This window comes from Macaca thibetana, chromosome 19, assembly GCF_024542745.1.
Source record: "Macaca thibetana thibetana isolate TM-01 chromosome 19, ASM2454274v1, whole genome shotgun sequence".
NCBI classification, from domain to species: domain Eukaryota; kingdom Metazoa; phylum Chordata; class Mammalia; order Primates; family Cercopithecidae; genus Macaca; species Macaca thibetana.
The window spans coordinates 20,672,141-20,684,608 of NC_065596.1; the positions used below are offsets into that span (position 1 = coordinate 20,672,141).

At 59.0% G+C, this 12,468-nt stretch overlaps 1 protein-coding gene across 2 annotated transcripts in view; it reads right to left on the minus strand.

Annotated features, from left to right (window-relative positions):
* The window catches only part of FZR1 (fizzy and cell division cycle 20 related 1), a 31,904-nt gene extending 19,458 nt beyond the window's left edge, over nucleotides 1-12,446 (minus strand). For both annotated transcript variants that reach the window (XM_050770468.1, XM_050770467.1), the window contains exon 1: nucleotides 12,221-12,446. The gene's annotated coding sequence lies outside the window, so the exon portion shown is untranslated. The remainder of the gene's footprint in view (nucleotides 1-12,220) is intronic.
* Between the last annotated feature and the right edge of the window lie 22 nt (nucleotides 12,447-12,468).

Below are 12,468 nucleotides of genomic sequence, written 5' to 3' on the forward strand. Positions count from 1 at the left end.
AGGCCCTCTCTCTGCCCAGCCCCGTAAAGGGTGCCCTGCCTTCTCTCTTTCCTCTCTGTGCCCCCAGGCCCCTGACTTCTGACAGCCCCATACTGTGTTGGATGTGGTGGGGAGGGTCATTCATTGACCAACACACACGAACGGAGCCCTCCCAACAAGAGGGCCACAGACCTACCCACCCACTGGAGTGAGCTCCCTGCGGGAGGAGGCGGTGGGAGAAAACCAAGCTGGTGGAGAAGCATCCTAGGCAGCGGCATGTGCTGCCAGGAAACACTTTCTTTAATGGAGACAGGGTCTCTTGCTCTGTCGCCCAGGCTGGAGCGCAGTAGTTTGATCATAGCTCACTGCAGCCTCCACCTCCTGGGCTCCAGCTATCCTCCTCCCTCAGCCTCCTGAGTAGCTAGGACCACAGACATGCACCACCATGCCTGCTAAAGGAAGGACATTTGTAAAAGTGGCCCCCAACAACCAGCTGCCAAAGGAAAAGGAAGATGGACGACAGCACCAGCAGACTCCAAACCCCAGCACAGGACAGTCTCCCCAAGACCTGGCACCTCGCAGAGGGACCCATGGGCGCGGGAGCGCGGGTATAAGTGGAACAGCTCCAGGACTGCATTCCATGCCAGCACCGCCCCTGCTCCAGATCTGACTTTGGGGGTGAGGCCCAGCCCTTCCCTTGTCCTGGTGGGAACCTCTCCGGCTTCTGTACCTTCAGCACCCTTGGCCAGGCCTTCTCCAAGAATGGAAAAACTTCACAATGCAAATCTTATTCATTAAAGAACTTAGCTGCCAGGCACGGCAGGAGGATACCAGGAGTTCGAGATCAGCCAACATGGCAAGACCCCGTTTCTACACAAAGCACAGACAGAGGCACTGTTGGGGGCTGAGGCGGGCGGATCACCTGAGCTCAGGAGTTCGAGACCAGCCTGGCCAACATGGTGAAACCTCATCTCTACTAAAAAACAAAAATTAGCTGGGCATGGTGGCACATGCTTGTAATCCCAGCTACTCGGGAGGCTGAGGCAGGTGAATCGCTTGAACCTGGAAGGCTGAGGTTGCAGTGAGCAGAGATCGCGCCACTGCACTCCAGCCTGGGTAACAGAGTGAGACTGTGTCTCAAAAAAAAAAACAAAAAACAAAAAACCAAACAGCTAGCTGGGTGTGGTGGCACACATCTGTAGTCCCAGGACTCAGGAGGCTGATGTGGAGGCTACAGTGAGCCGAGACTGCGCCACTGCACTCCAGCCTGGGCAACAGTGCAAGACACTGTCTCAGGAAAAAAAAAAAAAAAGAACTTAAAGAGTTTAGTTACAAATCACAGCGTTTCAGATGACGCTTTTTTGTTTATCTTGTTTCACAGAGACCTTAGCGATGCAATTCATTTCCACAGACCTAAGTGTGAGTCCTTTAGGTAAACACTGCACAAACAGGAGCGCCTTGGAATTTTTATCTTTTTAAAATTTTTATTCATTTATTTTTTTGAGACAGTGTCTCACTCTTTTTGCCCAGGCTGGAGTGCAGTGGTGCAATCTCGGCACACTGCAACCTCTGCCTCCCCGGTTCAAGCAATTCTCCTGCCTCAGTTTCTCAAGTAGCTGGGATTACAGGCATGCGCCGCCACACCTGGCTATTTTTTTATATTTTTAGTAGACGGAGGTTTCACCATGTTTTCCGGGTTGGTCTCGAACTCCTGACCTCAGGTGATCCACCCGCCTCGGCCTCCCAAAGTGCTAGGATTACAGGCGTGAGCCACAGGGCCTGGCCAGAATTTTTATTTTTGAGATCGAGTCTCATTCTGTTGCCCAGGCTGGAGAGCAGTCGTGCAATTATGGCTCACTGCAGCCTTTGCCTCCTAGGCTCAGGTGATCCTCCCGCCTCAGCCTCTGGAGGAGCTGGGACCACAGGCGTACTCCACCAGACCCAGCCACTTTTTGTATTTTTTGTAGAGACGGAGCCTTCCCATGTTGCCCAGGCTGGTCCTGAACTTCTGGGCTCAAGCAATCTGCCCACCTCGGCCTCCCAGAGAGCTGGGGTTACAGGTGTGAGCCACCGCACCTGGCCAGCATTTTTCCAGAATGAGAGAATGTAAACAAATGTGACCAGCAGCAGCAGCGGTAACTGCATGCACTGAGGCACGTGCTGGCAGAGTCTGGTTGCGATTGGCTAAATATCATCCCCCACTTCCCCAGAACACTGATGCTGCCCTGAAGTCAGCACTGAAAGCAAGTACACACAGCATCAGCTGCAGCTGCACACGGCCCCTGGCACACATCGCTGCCCAGCAGCACACGGCTGCACCTCATGAGCCCTCCTGGGCAACAGAGATGCTGTGAACCAGTGGCCCAGATGTTGGCAGGCGGGCAGCAGCCGTCACAGTGTACTGGCCACACAGCTCATTCACGCTGCCAAGGCTGGTGGGCAAAACCACAGGGCCCAGGCCTGCCCAGCAGCCTGAGACCCAGCTCCTGTCTGTCCCTGCAGTGAGGGCAGGGGTGCACACGGCGGGTGTGCAAACTGTCGTCCCACCTCCGACATCTAGAGGGTCCTGGGTCCCGGGCCTGGGGCCTCCCAGGGCACCTCACCTGGACACTTGCCCGGTGCTGCCAGCGGCCCTCAGCTCAGCTCCAGGACCCCCAGCGACCCCTCTTAGCCCCTCGCTCAGCCGCGCTGCAGGAAGAACAAAATCCAGGAGCCATAAGAAACATGGCTGTGGAATTTAACACCGGGAAGACTGGGAGTCCGCAGGGCAGACACGCCACCAACACAGTTAAAAAAGAGATGACAAACTGGGGGAGGCATCGGCCACCCACAGGAGAGCCCAAAGAAGCAAAGGACACCAACAAACCGCACTGGGAAAGGACCAGTCCTCCCTCGCAGTTGGGAGCTGCCAGTCCAACCGAGGACACCACCCTCCCGCCTGTCAGACGGGGGAGGCTGCAGGCTGGGGGACTCGGCCTCGCCAGCCCAGGCGTGGGGAGAGACAGCCACACGCGCTCATGGTTGGCAGAAGCCGAAAACTGCTACGGCTTCAAAGGAAGGCAATTTGGCAATTGCTTCCAAAATTTAAAAAATGTACATTTTCTGTGGTGTGGTATTTCTACTTCTAAGAATTTATCCTTAGAAATTCCGCGTGCGTGTGCGCAGAGATGGAGTCACTGCAGCAGCCTGTCATAGTGGAAGGCGCAAAAGGCCACCAGATGGGGTGGAAGAGGCTGCAAGACCCACTGCACAGACAAACGGACCGTGCAGAGCACACTGCTCCCAGGAGGTTCGAAAAGCGGCTAGTCATGGGGTAGGTGGGGAGAACAAGGAGAGGACGGGGATCAGGGAGGAAGGAAGCCTTATTTCTCTTGGCACCTCACTTTGTACTTCTTGAATTCTGCATCACATGAACTGTGAGCTATTCAAAAAAATAAACCAGCGGGCAGAGATGGGCCAGGCGGACTCCGGATGAGACCGGGTACCACCACGTTCTCACTCCTCTGCTGGATGCTCGGAAGGTTTCATTATAAAAGGTTAGAGGAGAGAGAAATCAGGATCTTAAGTTGCTGTTAAGTAATTCCTGAGCACGGACAACGTGCGTGGCCGTGTGGAAAGGCCCAGACCGGATAGAGGGAGTTCAGCAGCAACCCGGACCCTCGCTGCCAATCAGCAGTGAATCGGTGAATGACACGTGCTCTGCCAGGCCCTGCAGAGGTTCTCATCCCTGGCCCAGGGGTGCCTGGTGGGGACGCTGCTGTGGCTCTGCCTGTGTGGCCGACACCTGCAACTTGGTTGCCCTGGTCTGGGTGGTGGACTCGGGCCCTGGGCCACCGGGCTTCCTGCTGCCCCATCCCCTTGGCAGGGCACTGCCCTGTGGGTCCTACAAACCCAATGGGCCAACTCATAGGAAAGGTCCACCTTTCACCCCCTGGGCCCCAGAATGAAGAGCCAGGAGGCCCCCTGCTGCCACTGCCCCGGGCAAGCCTTCAGTCTCCAAGCTTCTTCCTGTTCCCCTGGGAAATGGGCATGACCTGGTCACCTGACAACGCAGTGACAGGGCCCCTGTACAGAGGGAGACGCCCTGGGATAAACGTGGGAACAAATGGAGTCAGCCCCTGCTCACACCAGACACTAGAATGAGCCTCCGATGGGGCAGACAGCACAAACCAGGGGGACCCCCAGCTCCTGAGATTCACCACCTCTCTCCCGCCCACTTAGGGTGTGGATTTCAATGTGTGCAGCCTCCTGGGACCTCAGCAGGGCAGAGGATCATGGGATGCAGAGTCTCTTGGGGGTCTGTGGAATCCCGTAACCCAGGGGGTCTTAACCAGGGTAATTCTGCCCCCAGGGTATCGATATATGGTGATGTCTGGGGACATCTGTGGTTGGCATGACTGGGGGTGCCCCTGGTGTGGAGTGGGTGGAGGCCAGGGACGCTGCTCAACACCCTGTAGTGCCCAGGATGGTCGCACCCCAGAGAACGATCCGGATCCAATGTCCACAGGGTGCAGGGGCAGAGACCCTGCTCTAGGGCAAGACCAGGGAAGTGACTCGAATGAGTGAGACCTGAAGAGTGTGGCCAGGAACCCCCAGCCCCCACCCCCACTGCACCAGTGGGGAGACGAGGAAAGGGAGCCGATAAGGCACTGCTTGTGGGGGCCAATGACGTGGCACGATTTGTCTCCAGGCTCGACTCTGCAGTGTCCCTGAGTGGGGACGCAAAGCATGAGGGGCTGTGTGTCGTGTAGACAGGGCCTGGGAACACCACTGGTGCAAGCCCCCAGGTCTCACCCGGTGCCGAGTCTTCCTCAGGAACACAGCTCTCCGCTCCTGGAGGCTCAGCCAAGCTCCTACTCCTGCAAGGCTTTGCTTGGCTGGAAAAACTGGTCCCCCCTGTTGTCATAATTTTTTTCAGGTTCTTTAACGGACAAAAGGAATTGAAACATCCCAATGACGGATCTTTTATGATTCACGTGTTGAGGCTGACTATGGTCTGGACAGGCCACCTGTGATAAACACCAGGGCGCCCCCCACCCCGGCCCTGCGGACACCGGGGCAGACCGCCCTGGGTAAGGTAACTCCAGCCTGCGGGTGGGTGGCACCTGCTACCCACAGGGGACATGGAGCAGGTAAGGGAGGAGGGAACACCGACCAGAGCCTCATGGGTGCCGCCATGTCCTGTGCGGGCTCCTGGCCCAGGGGCAGAGCATTGGAACACACATGGGGCTAGGACAGAGGCGAACCTTGCCTGTGCCCACCGGGCGCTGGAAGCACTCAGTATGCCTGAATGTCCTCGGGACAGCAGGTGGGCAGGTGCCACTGCATCTCGGGGACGGCGACAGCACCCTCTGCTCAAGGTCCCTGTGCAGTTGGTGAGGGGAGAGCTGGGACGTGAACCCAGCCAGTCTGGGTCTGGCTCTGTGCCCACTCCCTGACCCTTGCCCCAGGAGGCGAGGTGTCCCCGACTCAGCACTCGGCCCGGCCCTGCCCACAGGGAAGCTGCAAGGCACTGCTTCCTGCTGGAGTCTCCGCAGAGGGGTTCCGGCAGGAGACGTCTGACTAAGGATCACTGGATGGCGGTGACAGAGCCGGGGGACGGACCGGCTCACAGCCCCTCGCAGGTCCCAACCCCTGCAAAGTTGCAAAATGCTCCTGCCTGAGAGGTCCCAGGTGCCCCCAAACCACCTGTGAGGCCCTGGCCCAGCTGCCTCTCAGGGAGCCCTCTCCTCGTGTGAGAGACAAGGGACTCTGCTGGGTGCCTGTGCGTGATGTCCAGCCATCCTCTGCAGGGCTGGGGAGAAGCACCAGATGAGAAAGACCCCCCAAAGAAAAATGGGGGGTGGCCCAGCTATCCGCTCTCTGCTTTCACTGGATCTGTGAGTTTCTGGGGGACTTTGCCTCCTGCCCTGCACCCAGGAGTGTCCTTCATGAAACATGGCTTCATAAGCATCACTCATCCCACTGATCTCATTCCCAGCGGCTCCTCAGAAGAGGACTCCAGATGGCTCTCTCGGGTCCCATTTGGATGCCCTCAGTGTCATGATGCAATTAAGGGGGCAGCCGTGCCAGCCACATAGATGGCCTTGTCAGAACATGTGAGCCCCCCACCAGCATCACACCACCCACCACACGAGGCCCTCGGCCCTGCAGCTCCAGGGGCCCAAGGCAGGTGAAGCACCCAGATACCCTTATCGCCAGCCCTCCCTGTGTCCTCCCACGGAAGTAAACCAAGTCCCGTGAAAAGGTTCTAGCAGGGTCCATCAGAAAGAGTGTGGGCTTTCGACGGGACCAGCCCAGGCTTTGAGTCCCTGGTTCAACCCTTCCTGGCCACGAAGCTTTGGGCAGCTTCACCTCTTGGGAGGTCAGTCTCCTCATCAGTCATGCAGGGATAGCGCTGTGCACCCAGGAAGCTGTGAACTCAGGCACGACGTCTACAGGGCGGCAGGCATCCAGCCTGATCCAGAGAAGGTGCTTAGTGAGAGCTGGCTGGGCCCAGGACTCCCAGCTGCCGGCTGGGCCCGGGACTCATGACAGGTGCACGAAGGTCCCCAGACTGCTCCCTGCTCCTTCATCCTTGGGCATAGGGGTGCCTTGGCAGCCAGGATGCTGCCCCAGTGACCTCCTGGCCACAGACCACAACACTTATCTCCTCCCATGCTGCCCCCGTCAGTCCCAGAGAAGAGGAAGGACATCAGCGAAATGGGGCTTCTGGGGCAGGTGGCCGTGGTTGCAGGGGTAGACCGACACAGGGGAGAGGTGGACTCTGGACCAGAACCAGAGGCAGGGCCTAGCAGAGAGACCGCTGGGGCACAGAGATCTCTGCAGGGAGCAACCCCCACCTGCGGAAGAACAAGCTGAGCTGGCGGCCTCTGACCTCTACGTACACAAAGACACAGCCAGGAGTAGCCAGGGGAAAAGGGTGGGGCCCAGACCCTCGGCGAGGGACAGTGCGCCTTCCAGGGTCCCGTGTGAGCCACGGCCAGGCCCGTTACTGCTGGGGGCTGGTGCCTGGGCCCCGGGACCATACCCCACGCGCATCATTCATTCATTTACTCACGCCGCCAGCTGCCAGTCGCCGCCTCCCCACCAACCAGCCATGCGCCATGTGGGTTCTAGGTGCCAACCCAGGCGCTGCAAAGCAGAGCCGAGCTGCTCTCCCCCCGGGTGTGCAGTCTATTTTTCTTTTCTTGTTTTTAAAACACAGAGACGAGGCTCAGGGTCTCCCTATATTGCCCAGGCTGATTTCGAACTCCTGGGCTCATCAAGCAATCCTCCTGCTGAGGCCTCCCACGTGCTGGGATTCCAGGTGTGAGCCTCTGCACCTGGCCGGCAGGCAGTCTAGAGTGAACAGCAGTCTAGAGTGGACGAGAAGTATCCCCAGGGTCTTCTCAGCCAGCAGCCCTCACCTTCTTCCCTGTGTGGGGGCGGCTCCCACATCCGGCCTACTCCAGTGAGAGCTGCTCTCCACACTTCCAAATGGTGCCTGCAGATGAAAGACCCGAGGTTTCCCATCTCCAGCCTCCTGGTACCACCGAGCACCCAGAGCCCTGTCTGACTTGGTGACACCTTCAGACCTAAAAGACACCCGGGTCTGCAGCAGCACAGAAGGCTGCAGTGCCCCATGCGAGGAGGAAGGCAGCACGGCACCAAGCCTGCAGCCTCTCAGGATCGGATGGAGCCCCGTCAGGTTCCCGAGGCCTGCACATCTCTGCATCTCTGTCTGTGTCATGCAGCTCCCACCCACGGGTCCCAGGTGAGGTGAGGCGGCAGCAGGAAAAACCCAGTCCAGGGAGTTCAGGGCAGGGGTCCCAACCTCAGCACTGGGGACATCTGGGCCGGATCCCGGTCCATGGTGGGGAGTCCTGGGCTATGTGGGGCACTGGGCAGCATCCCTGGCCCCCACCCACTCCATGCCAGGAGCGCCCCCCAGTTGTGACAATGCACAGAGGTCCCAAGATGTTGCCCAGTGTCCTGCGGGGGCAGAGTCACCCAGGTGGGGAATGTATGGATGAGGGGGATCCTTAGGTGGAAGAGTTGTTCCCCAGGGCAAACAGACCAGCACTGGCCTCCCACACTCCTCAGCCCTCTGGTGAAAGCAGACAGATGCCCGCTGCCCACCCTCTCTCTGCTCCCATCATCCTTCCACCACTGACCCAGCGGCCTGCAAGCCTGGTGGGGATGAGAATACAGAGGTCCCCAGGCCAAATCTGATCTGGGAGAGAGGAAGACTCACAACAGAAGGGAACGTGTACAAAACGGCACAGGAATCTGAACAGCCTGCCTGCCACTCTCCAGAACCCAGCAGTGAGGCCGGGCATGCTGGCTCTGCCGCTAATCCCAGAGCTTTGGGAGGCTGGGGCAGGAGGATCACTTGAGCCCAGGAATTCAAGACCAGCCTGAGCAACATGGTAAAACCCCATCTCTACAAAAAATACAAACCTTAGCCAGGTATGGTGGCGCACCTGGAGTCCCAGCTACTCTGGAGACTGAGGTGGATGAATCACCTGAGCCTGGAAGGTCGAGGCTGCAGTGAGTTGTGACTGCGCCAATGCACTCCAGCCTGGGCAACAAAGCGAGACTCTATCTCAAAAGAAAAAAATCAGAACTGTGCAGCCATTTGGGAAGGCTGGGGTGGAGGGGACACGCTGGGGGCAGGAGGACAAGGTGGAAAGGTTGGCAGGCAGGTCTCTTGAGCTGGGCTCATGGGGGTGACACCATCAGACACGATCGGCTGGCGAGAGGAGGCACCAGCGCCTCAGTCACAGAGCAACAAGGACGGTCGCCACACAACCACCAGTGCCTGCCTCTTTGTGGCCGCTCGACTCACAACAGGCAGATACTGGAAACTGCACTGGTGTTCACTGAATACGGAGATGCACAAAACCCGGGCCTCCACACCACAGAACATGACTCCGCCACGAAAAAGAGCAGGGCTCTGTCTCAGGCCATGGCCTAGACACCTTGAGGACATCACGCTCAGTGAGAGAAGCCAGACACGAAAGGCCACACAATGTGGGATCCCATTTCTATGAAATGTCCGGGACAGGCCCAGCCACAGAGGCAGGGGAGACAGGTGGTGGCGGCGGATGGGGTCAAGGCCGGTTCCTTCCTGGGGTGATGAGAATGCTCTAGGATTGGACAGAGGGGATGGCGGACCGAGCCTGTGAACATATAAAAACCAGGGAACTGCATGCTCTGAAGCAGTGAATCATGTGGCAGCAGAAATGTATCCGAATAAAGCTGCTACGAGCAAAAATTAAATAAAGAAAGTAAGAAGGGCCAGTGAAGAAGCCCGAAGGAAAAACCAGACGGAGTAGGAAGCCGAGAGAGCGGGGGTGTTCACTGTTGGGGTGGCGTGTCATTCGTGGTCAGTGGTGGCTGCGTGACTGAATGAGGCGCGGCCAGGAAGGCTGCCTGTGCGCCCCTCATCCCATCCATGAATGAGGACACTGAGGCAGAGGAAGGCAGTCACCTGCCAAGGTACACAGGGACCTGGGGCTGCTGGGGACATGAACGTCCCTGGACGAGAACCTAAGTGGCCCAAGAAGGGGCTCTGTCTCTGTGCTGAGTGCAGTGGCTGGGGAGAAGAGTGACATGTGGGCAAGGCAGTGACAGGTGGAGTTGACAAGGAGGTCACTGGTGACCACAGGGAGGTGTTGGGGGCAGAGGAGAGATGAGGTCAAACATTCCCTTTCCTGCTGGCAGGTGCCCGGGTCCCTGTGGCAGCGCCAGCAGGGGATGCGCTGCTGGCAAGCACATGGCCCAGGGCACTGCACAGGCCGGGGGCGGAGCGGGCACCAAGCAGGCGCACTCGCTGCCCTCATGGGGCTCACAGTCCAGACACTAGGGACAGGCTGCTTTCTGTATTGGGGCTGTCCTGGGCACAGTGGGGCACTGAGCAGCACCCGTGGCTCAAACACAGCCAAGTGTCCCCTGGGGACAGAATCGGGCGGTGGAGAGCTTTGCTCCAGGAGAAAGGAGTGACAGGGCTGGGATCGGTGAGTTCCTAGAAGACCAAGCCCCTGGATCTTCACCTCTGCCAGGAGTTCCCGGGAGCAGCCCTTCACACCCTGACTTTCCATCCTCTCCCCTCTAAGTGACACCAAACAAAAGGTCCTCAGAACCAATTCCATTCTGGGCCTCCCAAACCCACAAGTTCTCAGTCTACAAAAACCCCTCACCAGAAGTCCCATTAAACAGTAGGTGATTTGAAAATCAACATAAGGCCGAGTGCGGTGGCTCACACCTGTAATCATAGCACTTTGGGAGGCCGAAGCGGGAAGATGACCTGAGGTCAGAAGTTCGAGACCAGCCTGGCCAACATGGTGAAACCCTGTCTCTACTAAAAATATAAAAATTAGCCGGGCGTGATGGCACACACCTGTAATCCCAGCTACTCGGGAGGCTGAGGCAGGAGAATCACTTGAACCTGGGAGGCAGAGGTTGCAGTGAGCTGAGATCACGCCACTGCACTCCAACCTAGAGCGAAACTCCGTCTCAAAGAAAAAAAAAAAGAAAAAAGAAAAAAAAGTAAAAGAAAATCAACGTAGCCCCACCTTGAAACCAATTAGGCTTGTTTGTTTCTAGGAACTCGTCCTTCAAACCCCAAACCCCCACCTCCACCCCCACCACTGCCTGCAGCCAGGGCACAGGTTCTGAAATTTGACCTGGGAAGCAGTCACAGGGGCAAATTGGCGGGCACCACCTTGCCAAGATACCCCTCTCCAGTAAAGTACCGGGCTTGACTTTGAGCAAATGTCTGCACCCTTAGCAAAACCCTCTGCAACCCAACTCCGCTCGCTGTGCAAGGCGCCGGGCAGCAGCCAGTGGCCAGCACACCTGCCTCCACTTGGGATTCCGAAGGAAGTAACAATCGGGTGTCGCCAAAACACACGGCGGCCCCTGACACAGAAGGAGGCCCACGCGGAATTCCGCAACACAGACGGTCCCAGATACATCCACTCCAGGGACCAAACCCAGGCGATGTCATCAGCTTCTATCCCCACCCCCACGCCCAGAGAGCCCACCTGGCCTTCACTTCAAAGGCCCCACAGGCTGCCCTCACGCCGGGGGTGTGTGTTCTGGGTAGCTGATTTTCCCTTAGGTAAACCACCCTCCTTCAAAGCATATAGGTTGGGGTGGGGGCCTCACCACGGGGAGGCATGAGGTCATCGCCCGGTAGACTGGGGCAAGGCGGGGGAAGGAGGCGCCCTGAACCGGAGGATGAGTTTGGGGTGGAGAAAACAGGGGAAAAAACAAAACAGGTTTAGGCTGAACATCTGCACATTGGGGGGTCTCAGGCCATGGGGTGGGGACGGGTCCGGACGGTGGAAGGGGGGCAGGAGGGAGTCACGGGTTTGAGTAGGGGTAAAATGGCTCTGAATGGGGGACGCACTCCATATTCTAGGGATCCGAGATGGCCAGGCTTGCGTTTGGAAGAAGACACCGGGCAGGACGGAGGTTCAGTTTGGAGGAGGGAGGACTTGTGCATAGCTAGCTCGTCTGAGGCTTTGGTGGGAGAGCTGGATTTGGGGGGAATGGGGGCTGGCAGGGGGCACGCTGGGAGGGTGGGGGAGCAGAAATCAGAGAGACGAGGTGAGACGGGGACACCCATGCACTCAACCCGTACCTGCAGGGACTCGTGGACACAAGTGACCCCAGACACAGGTTTCCGGGTGTCCCGGGCTGGGACTGCATTTTACTGGGGCGAGGGGCTGGTTGGGGCCTGGGCGAGCCATGGCACACAACAGGCTCAGCCATGGTGGGGGGCTTCATGTGGGCAGGACCCAAGCTGGGAGGGTCTGAACTGGAAAGTCCCGGGGATGACAGGCCAGGGAGAAATTACCCGGGTTAGGAGGCGGGGTCTGCTGTTCTAGGGGTGCGCAGTGGGGTCCCCTGGTTGGGAGCGCAGAGTTCAGCCTATTTTCAAAAGAATGGTGGACGCTGACTGCAGCTGCGGGGAGGTCACGACTTGCAGGTGGCTCGGGGTGGGGGTCACGGCAGGCCCCGACGTGGGGGGACGCTGGGATTTGGGTGTTAACTCGGGAGACAGGGATGCTGAGGTCACCCGGGCCTAGTTCGGCCTGGGAGGCGGCATTCGAGGGGACTGGGGGCTCCTGGAGGGGCCTGAGCTGGGGTGGGGGTGGCAGCCTGCCCCGCCGTCTCGGTTTTGGGGGGTCGCAGTCGAGCTCCGCCGCTTAGGGCCCGGGGGGCGGGTCCCCGACCCCGGTCGCCTCACCTGGCTCGCTCCCGTCGCTCGCTGGCTCCCGCCGACCCCGCCTCTCCCGGCACCGCACAGCGCCCGCCTCCGGCCCCCGCAGCTCCCGCAAGCCCGGCCGCAGCCGCCGCTGACGGGCTCCCGGGCTCCGCGGTCCCTAATATGGCGGCGGTCGCTCCTCCGCTGCCTCCCGGCTCCCTCCCTCCGCCGCGCGCGCCCAGCCGGCCGCGCGCACCCCCGCAACCCGGCCACGCCCCCACGCCGGCGCG